We start from the raw sequence: 13,842 nt of genomic DNA on the forward strand, positions 1-13,842 counted from the left end.
ATGTGTACATTCTTTGTATGTTGAGAATAACAAGAAACTACTAACCAAATAGTTCAAAACAGACATTCTCTGTTAAATCAGATAAGGAAATATCTATATTTAATATATCTAAAGAAATTAAATGAATGCTTGACATTATGAACAGAGAATAATGGCAATAAAGAATGACTAAGCAGATTTGAAAGAAAATAGAACTTCTAGAAGTAAAAAGGGAACAAAGAACAGATGGGATAAATAGAAAACAGTTATTAATAGCAAGATATTAGACGCAAACCCAGCCATATCAATAATCCCATTATATAGAAAGGTAAATGATTTAAACCAGTGCTATCCAATACAGAAGCTACTAGCCACATGTGGCTATTGAGCATTTTAAATGCAGTTAGTGTGACTGAGGAACTGATTTTTAAATTTTAATAATTTAAATTTAAATAGGCATAAGTCCCAAATCACCGCAGATGGTGACTGCAGCCATGAAATTAAAAGATGCTTACTCCTTGGAAGGAAAGTTATGACCAACCTAGACAGCATATTCAAAAGCAGAGACATTACTTTGCCAACAAAGGCCCGTCTAGTCAAGGCTATGGTTTTTCCAGTGGTCATGTATGGATGTGAGACTTGGACTGTAAAGAAAGCTGAGCGCCGAAGAATTGATGCTTTTGAACTGTGGTGTTGGAGAAGACTCTTGAGAGTCCCTTGGACTGCAAGGAGATCCAACCAGTCCATCCTAAAGGAAATCAGTCCTGAATATTCGTTGGAAGGACTGATGTTGAAGCTCAAACTCCAATACTTTGGCCACCTAATGTGAAGAACTGACTCATTTGAAAAGACCATGATTCTGGGAAAGATTGAGGTAGGAGAAGGGGACAACAGAGGATGAGAGGGTTGGATGGCATCACTGACTCAATGGACACGAGTTTGGGTAAACTCCGGGAGTTGGAGGCTCCAGGACAGGGAGACCTGGCGTGCTGCAGTCCATGGGGTCACAAAGAATCGGACATGACTGAGTGACTGAACTGAACTGAACTGAGAGCTCCTGTTAAGGAAGTTTTAATGAAGCACTGTGGACATGGTCTTCTTAGAACAAGCAAAATGGCTCTGGAGGCAGTGGAGGTGGGGTAGTCATATGATATTAATATGGGGAAATGCTTGATTCCATTCTCTTTGCTTCTGAAGTGGCTGGTGGCTACTGTATTGGGCAGCACAGTTCCAAACATTCTGATTAAAAGGCAGAGATTACCTGAGTAGATGACAAAGCAAGATCTAATTATATGCTACCTACAACAAAGATCTATCTTACATATAGACACAAATAGGTTAAAAGTAAGAGAATAGTAGATATATATCATGGAGATATATCATGATAAAAGTAATTAAAAGAAGGCTGATCTACCTGTATTAATGTCAGACCAAACTGATTACAGAGCAAAAAATTACCAGAGATAAAGAGAATGATTTCATAGGGACAGAAGGGACAAGACCTCAAGAAAATGTCATAATCTTACATAATGCAACTAAAAGCAGAGCTTAAAAATATATGTGGCAAAAACTAATAAAACTGAGAGGAAAAAAGATATACAATCATAGTCAGATTTTTCAACTCTGTTCTCTAATAGACCTCTGTGATGGCTTGGACAGTAAAGAATCTGCCTGCAATGTGGGAAACCCGGGTTCAATCCCTGGGTTGGGAAGATGCCCTGAGGTAGGAAATGTTAACTCATGCCAATATTCTTGCTTGGAGAATTCCATGGACAGAGGAGCCTGGCAGGCTACAGTCTATGAGGTCGCAATGAGTTGGACACAACTGAACACACATATTCAGTTGTGTGTGTAACACACACATATTCTCTAAATAATTGGTAGAACAAATAGACATAAGTAACAGTATTCAGTAAACTTAGTCAACTGACATATATACAGAACATTCTATCCAACAGGAGCAGGATACATATTTTTTAAAGTACACATAAAACACATATTCTTTTTAAAATTAAAAAAAAGATTATTTACCAACATAGACCATATTCTGAGCCACAGAAGAAATACCAATATATTTTAAGTGATTCAAATATGCAAATTTTATTTCTGATCATAATGGAATTAAATTAGAAATCAATAACAAAGATATCTTGAAATATCCTAATATTTAGAAGGAAAATATCATGCTTCTAAGTATCACATGAGTCAAGGAGGAAATAAAAAGGAAACTTAGAAAGTATTTTGAATTGATAAAAATAAAAATACACATCAACATCTGTGGGATTCAGTAAAGAGTGCTTAGAGGGAAGTTTATATCACTGAATACCTATATTAGAATCGTTATTTCCCCAGAAACTAGAAAGGGAAGAATAAACAACACTCAAAGTAAGCAGGAGGAAGGCAATAAAAAGATAAGACCAGGACTTCCTTGGTGGTCCAGTGGTTACGAATCTGCCTGCCGATGAAGGGGACATGGGTTTGACCCCTGGTCCAGGAAGATGCCACATGCCATGGGGCAGCTAGGCCCATGCACCACAACTTTGGAGCCCATGTGCCCTAGAGCTGGTGCTCTGCAACAAAAGAAGCCACTGCAATGAAAAGCTTGTGCAGGGAAACTAGGCAGTGGCAGCTCCCACTTGCTGCAACTAGAGAAAGCCCACAGACAGCAACAAAAGCCTAGGGCAGCCAAAAAGTAAAATTGAAATTTTAAAAACCACAGTGTAATACAACTACGTATCAACTAGAATAGCTATAAGCAAAAAGCCTCACAAGGATGTGGAGAACTGGAACTCTCATTCGCTGCTGATGGAAATGTAAAATGATACAATCACTTTGGAAAACCTTTGGCAGTGTCTTTAAAAGAAGTTAAAAGTATGTGTACAATATAACTCAGCTATCCCATTCCTAAATATTTACCTAAGAAATGAAAGCTTATGTCCATAACAAGATGTACATGAAATGTTCATAACAACTTAATTTGTAACAGCCAAGAACTGGAAATATCCAACAAGTGACAAGATAAACTGTTATATCTGTATAGTGGAGTACTACTCAGCAATAAAAACAGCAACAATTGATAGACCTGACAACACTGACAAATTCTCGAATAATTTTGTTGAGTGAAAGAAATCACACTTAAAAAAAAGAAGTCATGCTGTATAATTACATATGTATAAAATTCTAGAAAATGCAAATTAATCTATAATGATAGAAGCAAATCAATGATTGTTTGAAAAGAGATAGTAGTAGGGAAAAACTGGAGAAAAAGTTTTAGTGATAAATGATTTATTTATTATTTTGGTTGCCGTGATGATTTCATGAGTATATCTGTATGTCAAAATTCATCGAAGTGTACACACTGAATAGGTACAGTTTATTTTATGTTGATTATGCCTCAATAAGGCTGTACCCCTCAATGCATTAAAAAGAAGTTAGTCATAGATGAAGAAAATCAGAGAACTGAATATCTGAAGATATTTCCACATGTATTAGACTAACATAAAAAGAGAATCATATTATAAAGAGACTAGTTCGTTGAGTTCCATTCAGTTGCTCAGTTGTGTCCGACTTTTTTCGACCCCATAGACTGCAGCATGCCAGGCTTCCCTGTCGATCACCAACTCCTGGAGCCTGCTCAAACTCATGTCCATTGAGTCGGAGATGCCATCCAACCGTCTCATCCTCTGTTGTCCCCTTCTTCTTCTGCCTTCAATCTTTCCCAGATTCAGGGTCTTTTCTAATGAGTCAGTTCTTCACATTAGGTGGCCAAAGTATGGGAGTTTCAGCTTCAGCATCAATCCTTCCAATGAATATTCAGGACTGATTTCCTTTAGGATGGACTGGTTGGATCTCCTTACAGTCCAAGGGACTCTCAAGTGTCTTCTCCAACACCACAGTTCAAAAGCATCAATTCTTTGGTGCTCAGCTTTCTTTATAGTCCAACTCTCACATCCATACATGACTACTGGAAAAACCACAGCCTTGACTAGACGGACCTTTGTTGGCAAAGTAATGTCTCTGCATTTTAATATGCTGTCTAGGTTGGTCATAACTTTCCTTCCAAGGAGTAAACGTCTTTTAATTTCATGGCTGCAGTCACCATCTGCAGTGATTTTGGAGCCCCCCAAAAATAAAGTCTGCCACTACTTCCACTGTTTCCCCATCTATTTGCCATGAAGTGATGGGACCAGATCACTAAGATAATGGGGCCATGATCTTAGTTTTCTGAATGTTGAGTTTTAGGCCAACTTTTCTGCTCTCCTCTTTCACTTTCATCGAGGCTCTTTAGTTCCTCTTCTCTTTCTGCCATAAGGGTGGTGTCATCTGCGTATCTGATGTTATTGATACTTAAATAACCTAAGATACTAATGTACCTTAGGCTAATGTAAAGGTCCAATAAGCAGAGTTCTAGGAAAATATAGTAAGAATGCAAAAGAGCCAGTATTTCTTAGATCCAGGAAACACAGTGAATTTCAAGCAGCATGTATTAAAATATATTCTCCCCTAGACACATCATAGTGAAATCATAGTGAAACAGCAGAATACAAACAAATTGAAAGAGAGCAAGAGATTGAGAGTGAGATCTTAAAGTACCCAGAGAAGAGAAAAATCACCTATAGAAATGAACAATAGACTCATAATTCACTTTGTAAGAACAAGTCTAGAAGAAAACACATTGTATGAATTTCTTCAATGTGCTGAGAAAAGATAGCTATCAATCTAGAACTCCATGTCCCATAAAGCTTTATTTCATGGAAAGGTATTACACAAAAAATATTCCTAGGAAATCAAAACAGAGAAAAGCAATAAAAACATCCTGTCCTGCTCCCAATAACCTGAGAGAGTATATCATACAAAGACCCTCAGTAAAGGAGATCCTAAAGGATGTACTTTAGAATAAAAAGTGAAAAGCTTGAGGTACAAAAAGGAATGTTAAATAAACGTATCGGTAAATATGAAGTCATATCTCAAATATAGACTGTGGTAAAACATACTATAACAAAGTCTAATTTTTGGAGGGAAAATAGACTACAGTAAAGATACTGGGCTTATAGTAGAATTAAAATTGTCCAAGGTCCTTGGTTATTTAGGAGTAAAGTGAAGAGAATTACTTTAGACTTTAAGTCAGCATCCTGGAGAAGGAAATGGCAACCCACTCTAGTATTCTTGCCTGGAGAATCCCATGGACGGAGGAGCCTGGTGGGCTACAGGCCATGGGGTAGCAAAGAGTCTGACACGACTGAGCGACTTCACTTTCACTTAAGTCAGCATGCTAAACCAGCTAGTGGAATCCCTGAAAAATAAACAGTGGGTATATTTTTCAAACAATTAGAAGGAAATGGAAGTAGAAAAAAAAATCAATTCAAGAGGAGGCAAAGCAAAGGAGTTCCAGGGTGATCCAGTGGTTAAGACTGTGCTTCCGATGCAAGGGCCACAGGATCAATCCCTGGTCGGGGAATTAAGATTCCCATATGCTACGTGGCATGGCCAAATTTAGTAAGAGGAAGCAAAGCAAGAAAGAGGGAAAAAAAATAACAGATAGTAATAGGATCTAGTGCATTTAGAATGATGCCTGACATATTATCATCTTAATAATATTCTTTTACTAACAAATAATGATATACAACAAATAACAATTATTGTTGTTATAACTGTTATTTCTGTGTTGGTAGATCTCTGTGGCATTCAAGACAAGGACCTTTTTAATAAGCGAGTTCTAATTCTCGCTGTTCCTTGATATTAACAAGTCAGTAATACTAATTAAAAGACAGGTGGTAATCTGTAGGAATTTAAAAGCTCTATTATTCTCAAGGTGTATAAACTTAGGCTAGTCATTCACACTTGGGGCCGTAGTTTGTTCATCTGTAAAATGAGGGAGTTGGAGGGGGTTGGAAGACAAGTTCAAATTGGGTGGTTCTGTATTTTGAAGTCCTCATTAACCAAAATAACGAGAAAATCTTACTCAAACCAAAACAAAAAATGGGGTGTGTGTGTTCAGAAATAGTTTGGGTGAGTGGTCGTTTCACAGCACTCACAACAGACACTCACAAGAAGTTCAGTCCCCGTGGAGTAGGAAGCAGTATTTTTGCTCTATACCAGAACTTGACAAGCTTGGAGGCCACTGAGTGGGGACAAAGGAAAGCCCCCACTTAGAGGAGACTTGTCAAAGGCACCCAGCCCAGCTAGGATGGCAGGGATTCGAGACTCTCAGAGAAGCCAGCAGGCTCACAGCTCTGCACCAAAGCCCTGGGGTTGGGCTGCCAGACAGCCTGAAGCTATCAAACAAACCCACTTTCTTGAAATCCTCCTAATTACAAAAGACTTTTCAAATGCACCCCTGTCAGCTGAAAGCCTTGATTGTTGAACTTCTTGAATCCCCTCTCCCTGACATTCTCCTAATTCACAAATGCATGCCCTTTATGGATTTTACACACATTGTAATATGATGGTGGTGTTCTCCAGGTCTAGGCGTTGCCAAGGAAACGCAGGTATCAAAGATAGCTGGCTCAGCTTCCAAAGATAAACAGTGGTCTGTGTGATGGCTGCTGAGGGAGGAGGGCAGAGAGCCACTTGTGAAGTTCCCTTGAATTTACTTGTGGCATGATTCCTTCTGTTCCCAAGAAGGGTTTTATCTAATCTGCCTAGAAACTGTTCCACTGACCGACTAACTGCTTTATCACTAAAAAAAATCTATTGAACTAAAGTTCCTCCTCTGCAGTTTTTGAACATGGGATCTGGCCTGTCTGAAAGCAGTGTCATAAGCAAAATGATATGTGTAAAGGATGTCTACCAGAGCATTGTTTAAAATTGTGAAATATCAGTAAAAACCCATCAGTAGAGTCGTGGGCTATATATTGTAATGCTAGGAATTCAACAGGTAGCAAAGCAAGTCTTGGGTATATAAAGTAATGATTCCATTCTGATAAAAATCAATGGTAACAATAATAATTTTAGCATATGATGAGGAAAAAATTGAAGGAATGTGGGTCAAAATGTTAACAATGATACCTGGGGATGGGTGAAGTGGGATGGAATTTGGAGAGACTTCACTGAGTGTTGTGTTTACAATGTTTGAATTTTACATAACTTTGTTTTCTTTTTGGATCAAAAGAAGGAAGGAAGGAAAGATAGTGTTAGAAACATTTCTTCATTCCCTGGATCTCTGGTCTTGATGTTGTACCCTCTCATTAGCCAAGGTGAGGATTAGGGCTGAGGTGCTTACATGCAAAGGTTTTTCCTGGAGAGAGGTACTCTATTTCCGAAATTGCAGGCTTTATTCCACAACATGCAGCAGCAGCTTATTGCCTTCACTTATTTGTAATGGCTCTGTTCTCAACAGGACATGTGGTACCAGTAGGCATTTATATATTAAAATACTTGAGGTAGCTCACTGTAGTATTTGACCACTGAGTTTGAAATTCATTTATATATCACTTTTGGTTAAACTGATAAAGTCTTTTTTTTTTTCTTCTGGAAGTAAAACTCTATTTTAGAGTTTACTTTTTTAAAAAAAAACTACTCAATTCGTGAGGATATTTATTGCAACAGAAAGAATGGAGAACTTCAAGGTGCTGAGATTAAAATCTGATGTAGACTATCCATCCATTCAAAACTTTAAGGTTCCTATGGCTTTTTATATCTTAAACATGTCTATACATGTACAACTGGAAATTTTGACCCCCAAATATTGCCTCAGTTTACTGGATATTTCCAGGGAATATATATATGTTCTTTTACTTTATGTCTCCAGACTTACGTTAACAAAACTTGGCATATTTTCATAGATTTTTTTTGTTTGGAATTTATTTCATTCATCCACTCATTCAATAAACATCTATTATTATTATCATTAAAACATAGCTTACATTTTAAAAAATACCTTACATTTAATAAGTATATACTACTTGCTGGCAGTTAACACAAGCTAACATTTAATTCCCATTTATTACCTGCTGCTCTTTAATGCCTTCTTTTTGTATGGCGTTGGAGAAGATAGAAAGATGTTAGCAAGACCCCGAAAGTGTATATTAATAGATGATCCAAATATGGCTCTGTGCTCCAAAGGAGGGTGAGCTAGGAGCTGACTAGATGATGCAGTTGCTAGACTGATAATAAATCCTGGTTCTCACGCTTGAGCATCCAGTTAGCCTGGGACAGATTAAGGAGTGCCTAGAATGGTGGGCTAGAGCTAGGTGGTCATCTCAACACAGAGGAGAGTCACTGAAAGTTTTGAGGGATATGTGAATAGCTGAGAAAGGTGAGATAGGTGCTAAGATGATTTGAAGTTTTTTGTTTTTAATAATTTTATATTTATTTGGCTGTGCTTGGTCTTCGTTGCTGCCCAGGCTTTTCTCTGGTTGAGGCAAGCAGGTGCTACTCTTCCTTGCGGTGCACAGGCTTCTCACTGTGGTGGCTTCTCTTGCTGGGGAGCACAGGCTCCAGGGCATGTGGGCTTCAGTAGCTGCAGCATATGAGGCTCAGTGGTTGTGGCTACTGGGCTTTAGGGCACAGGCATGGTAGTTGTGGCTCGTGGGCTTAGTTGCGCTGTAGCATGTGGGATCTTCCTGGATAGGGATGGAACCCGTGTCTCTTGCAGTGGCAGGCAGATTCCTTCCTGCTGAGCCACCAGGGGAGCCCAATTTGAAGGTTTTTAGGCTAAGAGACTGGGAATCTGGAAATTATATTTTGGTGACTTTAATTTGATATCACATAGTTTCTGTTAACAGAATCAGATCTAAAAAAATAATTAGTTCAATTTAAAACAATTAGTTGATCTAAAAATCAGTTCTCCTCAAAGTATTTGATTGAATATCACCTCTTTTAAAAAGTTATGAAAAAAAAAAGAAAAAAAAAGTTATGGTTTTAGACACAGATTCTAGTTTAAGATTATGTTAAGGGTGGTTGGAGAAAGTGGGTCCAATATGTAATGGATCCCAGGTATTCAGTTTGCCTCCTCTGAGGCTTTGTTTCTTCCCTTGAGAGGTGAAGACTGTTACTTGAGTCCAAACACCCACATACCCTTTATTCTCTTTACATTTGAAAAAGAAATCAAATATTGACTCCTTTTTTTTTGAATTCTTTACTAGAGGCTTATTTTAGTTATATTTAAATTTCACTTTCCTCACAAGCAGCATCTTCCAGCACCACATATGATAGCAATAGGGATCAGTGAAAGAAGTTATCTTTGGCTACAGACACAAAGCCTCCCAATTAGCAGCAGGAGTCTCATTCCCTTCACCTGTAGAATTACAGGCCAGTAATGTCTATTTCTGCTTTATTGACTATGCCAAAGCCTTTGACTGTGTGGATCACAATAAACTGTGGAAAATTCTGAAAGAGATGGGAATACCAGACCACCTGACCTGCCTCTTGAGAAACCTATATGCAGGTCAGGAAGCAACAGTTAGACCTGGACATGGAAAAACAGACAGGTTCCAAATAGGAAAAGGAGTACGTCAAGGCTGTATATTGTCACCCTGCTTATTTAACTTCTATGCAGAGTACATTATGAGAAACGCTGGGCTGGAAGAAGCACAAGCTGGAATCAAGGTTGCCAGGAGAAATATCAATCACCTCAGATATGCAGATGACACCACCCTTATGGCAGAAAGTGAAGAGGAACTCAAAAGCCTCTTGATGAAAGTGAAAGAGGAGAGTGAAAAAGTTGGCTTAAAGCTCAACATTCAGAAAACGAAGATCATGGCATCTGGTCCCATCACTTCATGGGAAATAGTTGGGGAAACAGTGGAAACAGTGTCAGACTTTATTTTTCTGGGCTCCAAGATCACTGCAGATAGTGACTGCAGCCATGAAATTAAAAGACGCTTACTCCTTGGAAGGAAAGTTTCGACCAACCTAGATAGCACATTGAAAAGCAGAGACATTACTTTGCCAACAAAGGTCCGTCTAGTCAAGGCTATGGTTTTTCCAGTGGTCATGTATAGATGTAGATGTGAGAACTGGACTGTGAAGAAAGCTGAGCACCGAAGAATTGATGCTTTTGAACTGTGGTGTTGGAGAAGACTCTTGAGAGTCCCTTGGACTGCAAGGAGATCCAACCAGTCCATTCTGAAGGAGATCAGCCCTGAGATTTCTTTAAAGGGAATGATGCTGAAGCTGAAACTCCAGTTCTTTGGCCACCTTATGCGAAGAGTTGACTCTTTGGAAAAAACTCTGATGCTGGGAGGGATTGGGGTCAGGAGGAGAAGGGGACGACAGAGGATGAGATGGCTGGATGGCATCACCGACTCGATGGACATGAGTTGAGTGAACTCCGGGAGTTGGTGATGGACAGGGAGGCCTGGCGGGCTGCAATTCATGGGGTCACAGAGAGTCGGACATGACTGAGTGACTGAACTGAACTGAATGCACCTCAAAATCACTGAGCTCTCAAGGGGAGGCAAAGAGCCTAGTTAGACTAAGTTTCAGTCCCAGTTCTGCCACTCATGAGCCTTGAAATCTTGGGGAAGTCATTCAGTGTTCTGTAGTTTATTCTTACCTATGAAATGCAGCTAACGAATGAAAACTCATCCCAGGTTTGTGCTGGTTGTGAGAATTGCTAAACAATGGGCCAATGGAGTTGACCACAGTGCCAGGCATGTTGTCAGCATCTTGTTCAAAGTTGAGTTATATGAATTGTCTCACGCACACCTCAGGACAGACAAGCTGCTCAGAAAACAGCATTTCTAATAGGAGTTGTTGGTTCCCAAGCACTAGTACTGTGCTCTTACTTTAGATGAGCTCTGCTGCTGCTAAGTCGCGTCAGTCCTGTCCGACTCTGTGCGACCCCATAGACGGCAGCCCACCAGGCTCCCCCATCCCTGAGATTCTCCAGGCAAGAATCCTGGAGTGGGTTTTCATTTCCTTCTCCAATGCATGAAAGTGAAAAGTGAAAGTGAAGTCTCTCCGATGTGCCCGACTCTTAGCGACCCCATGGACTGCAGCCTACCGGGCTCCTCCGTCCATGGGATTTTCCAGGCAAGAATACTGGAGTGGGTTGCCATTGCCTTCTCTAGAACTGAAAATATAACAAAACCACTTCACAATTTATTCCTCCAGGGTCAATTGTTTTGAGAGCATTACTAAGAGAGGAGCCTGGGGGGCTATAGTCCATGGGGTCGCAAAGAGTCGGACACGAGTGAGCGACTAACAACTGCCTTTAAGGAAGATGAAATTTCCACATCTTTGATTTATGTAAAACTATCCGCCCCAAACCAAAACTGACGCGCTCTCTCTCCCGGTCTGGCCTGCTTCACAGCTGTTCATATTCCCTCCGGGATTTTCAGAAGCTCCACTTGATCTGCAGGAGCCAGAGCAAAGTAAACATCTCGGTCAGGCAGGTACCCCACCCACCATTTTATTTTCCTAAATCACTCCTTTAGCTAATATTTCTGGGACAGACACGCGACGCATCTGGCTCCAACCAAATATTTTCAGTCACTCGGATTCCAAGGTAAATATTTGCCAGTTCGATTGCAGTAGCATTGGTAGCCAGAAGCAGGGAACTATTAATCAACTTTCAATCAGGGCCACGGCAGCTGTAGGGGTGTCGTGGCCCCGCCTATTCCCGTGAGCCCCTGCGCGGGCCCCGCCCCCACGTTTCCGGTCCTGAGTGCTTGTGGCCTGAGCGTTTCTGAGGCCTGTGAAGGCAAAGCCCAGAGAAGAAAGGTAACTGGTGTGCTAAGTTGCCTCCCTCTGCGAGAATGTTTCTTTTTCAGCAGGTGTTGTGTTTTACTTACTCTCCACGACATGTCACCTTGTCATATGTTGGCTGTGGCTATTTGCAAGTGTTGAGACACACCAGGGAAGGGTTAGGAAGCCTCTGAGGATGCGTGATGATGGAAGGGATTTGAGGTGGAAGGCCAGGGAGAAGCCTCCTAAAGCTTGTTCCTATTATTTAAATTGCTACCGTAAGAGACTATTAACATTGGCCCATGGCTTTTTAAAAAAAAATTATTTATTAATTTTAATTGGAGGCTTATTACTTTACAATATTGTAGTGGTTTTTGCCATACGTTGACATGAATCAGCCGTGGGTGTACATGTGTTCCCCATCCTGACCCTCCCTCCCACCTCCCTCCCCATCCCATCCCTCAGGGTCATCCCAGTGCAGCAGCCCTGAGTGCCCTGTCTCATGCATCAAACCTGGACTGGCGATCTGTTTCACATGTGATAATATACATGTTTCAGTGCTATTCGGCTTTTGAACGAAGTGAATAAACAGGGATTTGTGTCTTACCAAGTCATTTGCACTTCGGTGAGAAAGTCTTTTCTCAAAGGGGTGCATTTAATGCAGGAAGAATAATGGAGAAATGAGGAGTCGGGAAAATGGGGGGGGGGGTAGGATGGATGGCAATGGCACCCCACTCCAGTACTCTTGCCTGGAAAATCCCATGGACAGAGGAGCCTGGTAGGCTGCAGTCCATGGGGTCGCGAAGAGTCGGACAGGACTGCGGGACTTCACTTTCACTTTCATGCATTGGAGAAGGAAATGGCAACCCACTCCAGTGTTCTTGCCTGGAGAATCCCAGGGACGGGGGAGCCTAGTGGGCTGCCGTCTATGGGGTCGCACAGAGTGGGACACGACTGAAGTGACTTAGCAGCAGCAGCAGCAGGATGGATGGATATTAGACGCAGACTTCCTCCCTCGTTCTGTGGCAGGGCTTCTTAATCTTTTGGGGGTCTTTTGCGACTGTGAAGACTAAGGCCTGTTTGCTGTGTTCCCACTGTGTTCATCCCAAAGGGGCTCCCCCAGGAGTGTGTGGGGGGCTTTTCCTGCCATCCCTGTGGCACAGGTTGGCGGTGCCCTGTTGTGTCCTGCCCCTGCCTCAAGGCAGTGTCTCTGGCCTGAGACTTACTGCACACAGGAGCCTGCCTTGGAGCACACCCTCACTTCTTCACGTGATGCCAATTTATTAACAACAAATAAACCAATTAAATGGAAAAAAAAATCTTTTCCTCAGGGAACGGTTTGTGAACACAGTGTCTTGACTATAATCTGAGGAAATTCGTGTATCCTCAAAACCCATCCCTCCCCCAGATTCCCTTTCGGGAGCCTTCCACCTCAGGCCAGGAAACCTGGGGTTTTTAGGTATAGTATGCCCTGGGCCTGAGGGTAGGGATATTCCTTGTCTTGCCCAGGGCAACACTAGGGTGTAAAGAGTAAGACATTCCCCATAAGTGCAAAATTTAAGGGGACATCAAAAAGATCAGAAATCAAGATAATGTTTTAATGCAGTATTATAAACAAATGTGCAAACTATGGCTGTGGCTAGTCACCTTCTTTTGTAAACAAAATTTTATTGTAACCAGAGTTCCAGTTGGATGAGATGGGTGAGGCAGGTTTGCACAAGTGCAGAGTCCAATTCTGTCTTTATTTAGAATTTTGATATTGTGTATTTTGTTCATGGATTTTTAATTTTTTAGATAGTGCATTAAAAATATTATGTTTTGAATGCTGAGTTTTTTGTGTTCCCCCTTTAAGTTGGCACCTGACACTAGTACCCCCTCTGTCTTACCCTAGCCCCAGCCCTGCTGTGTCCAACATACTGTTCAATTAAAAACCATATGTGAGTGAATACTTACTGTGTGCTAGGCCCTTGTGGCCTCACGTTTACAGACAGCAGGGATAGTGGGAAAAACTCTGACCTGTTAAGAAGGTTGAGGTCTAGTCTTGGCTCTGTACATATTGCTAGATGACCTTGGCCAGGTCATTTAACTTTTCTGAGCCTCCTGTTATCTGCAGAATGAGAAGATGAGACTGGATACATTCCAGTTTTGGCAGTCTATGGTTCTGTGACTTTGAAAGAGGCAACTAAGCCATATTATTCCCTAGAGAACATCCCTCAGTGAGCACCCAATTCC

This window comes from Bos taurus, chromosome 3, assembly GCF_002263795.3.
Source record: "Bos taurus isolate L1 Dominette 01449 registration number 42190680 breed Hereford chromosome 3, ARS-UCD2.0, whole genome shotgun sequence".
Taxonomy (NCBI): Eukaryota; Metazoa; Chordata; class Mammalia; order Artiodactyla; family Bovidae; genus Bos; species Bos taurus.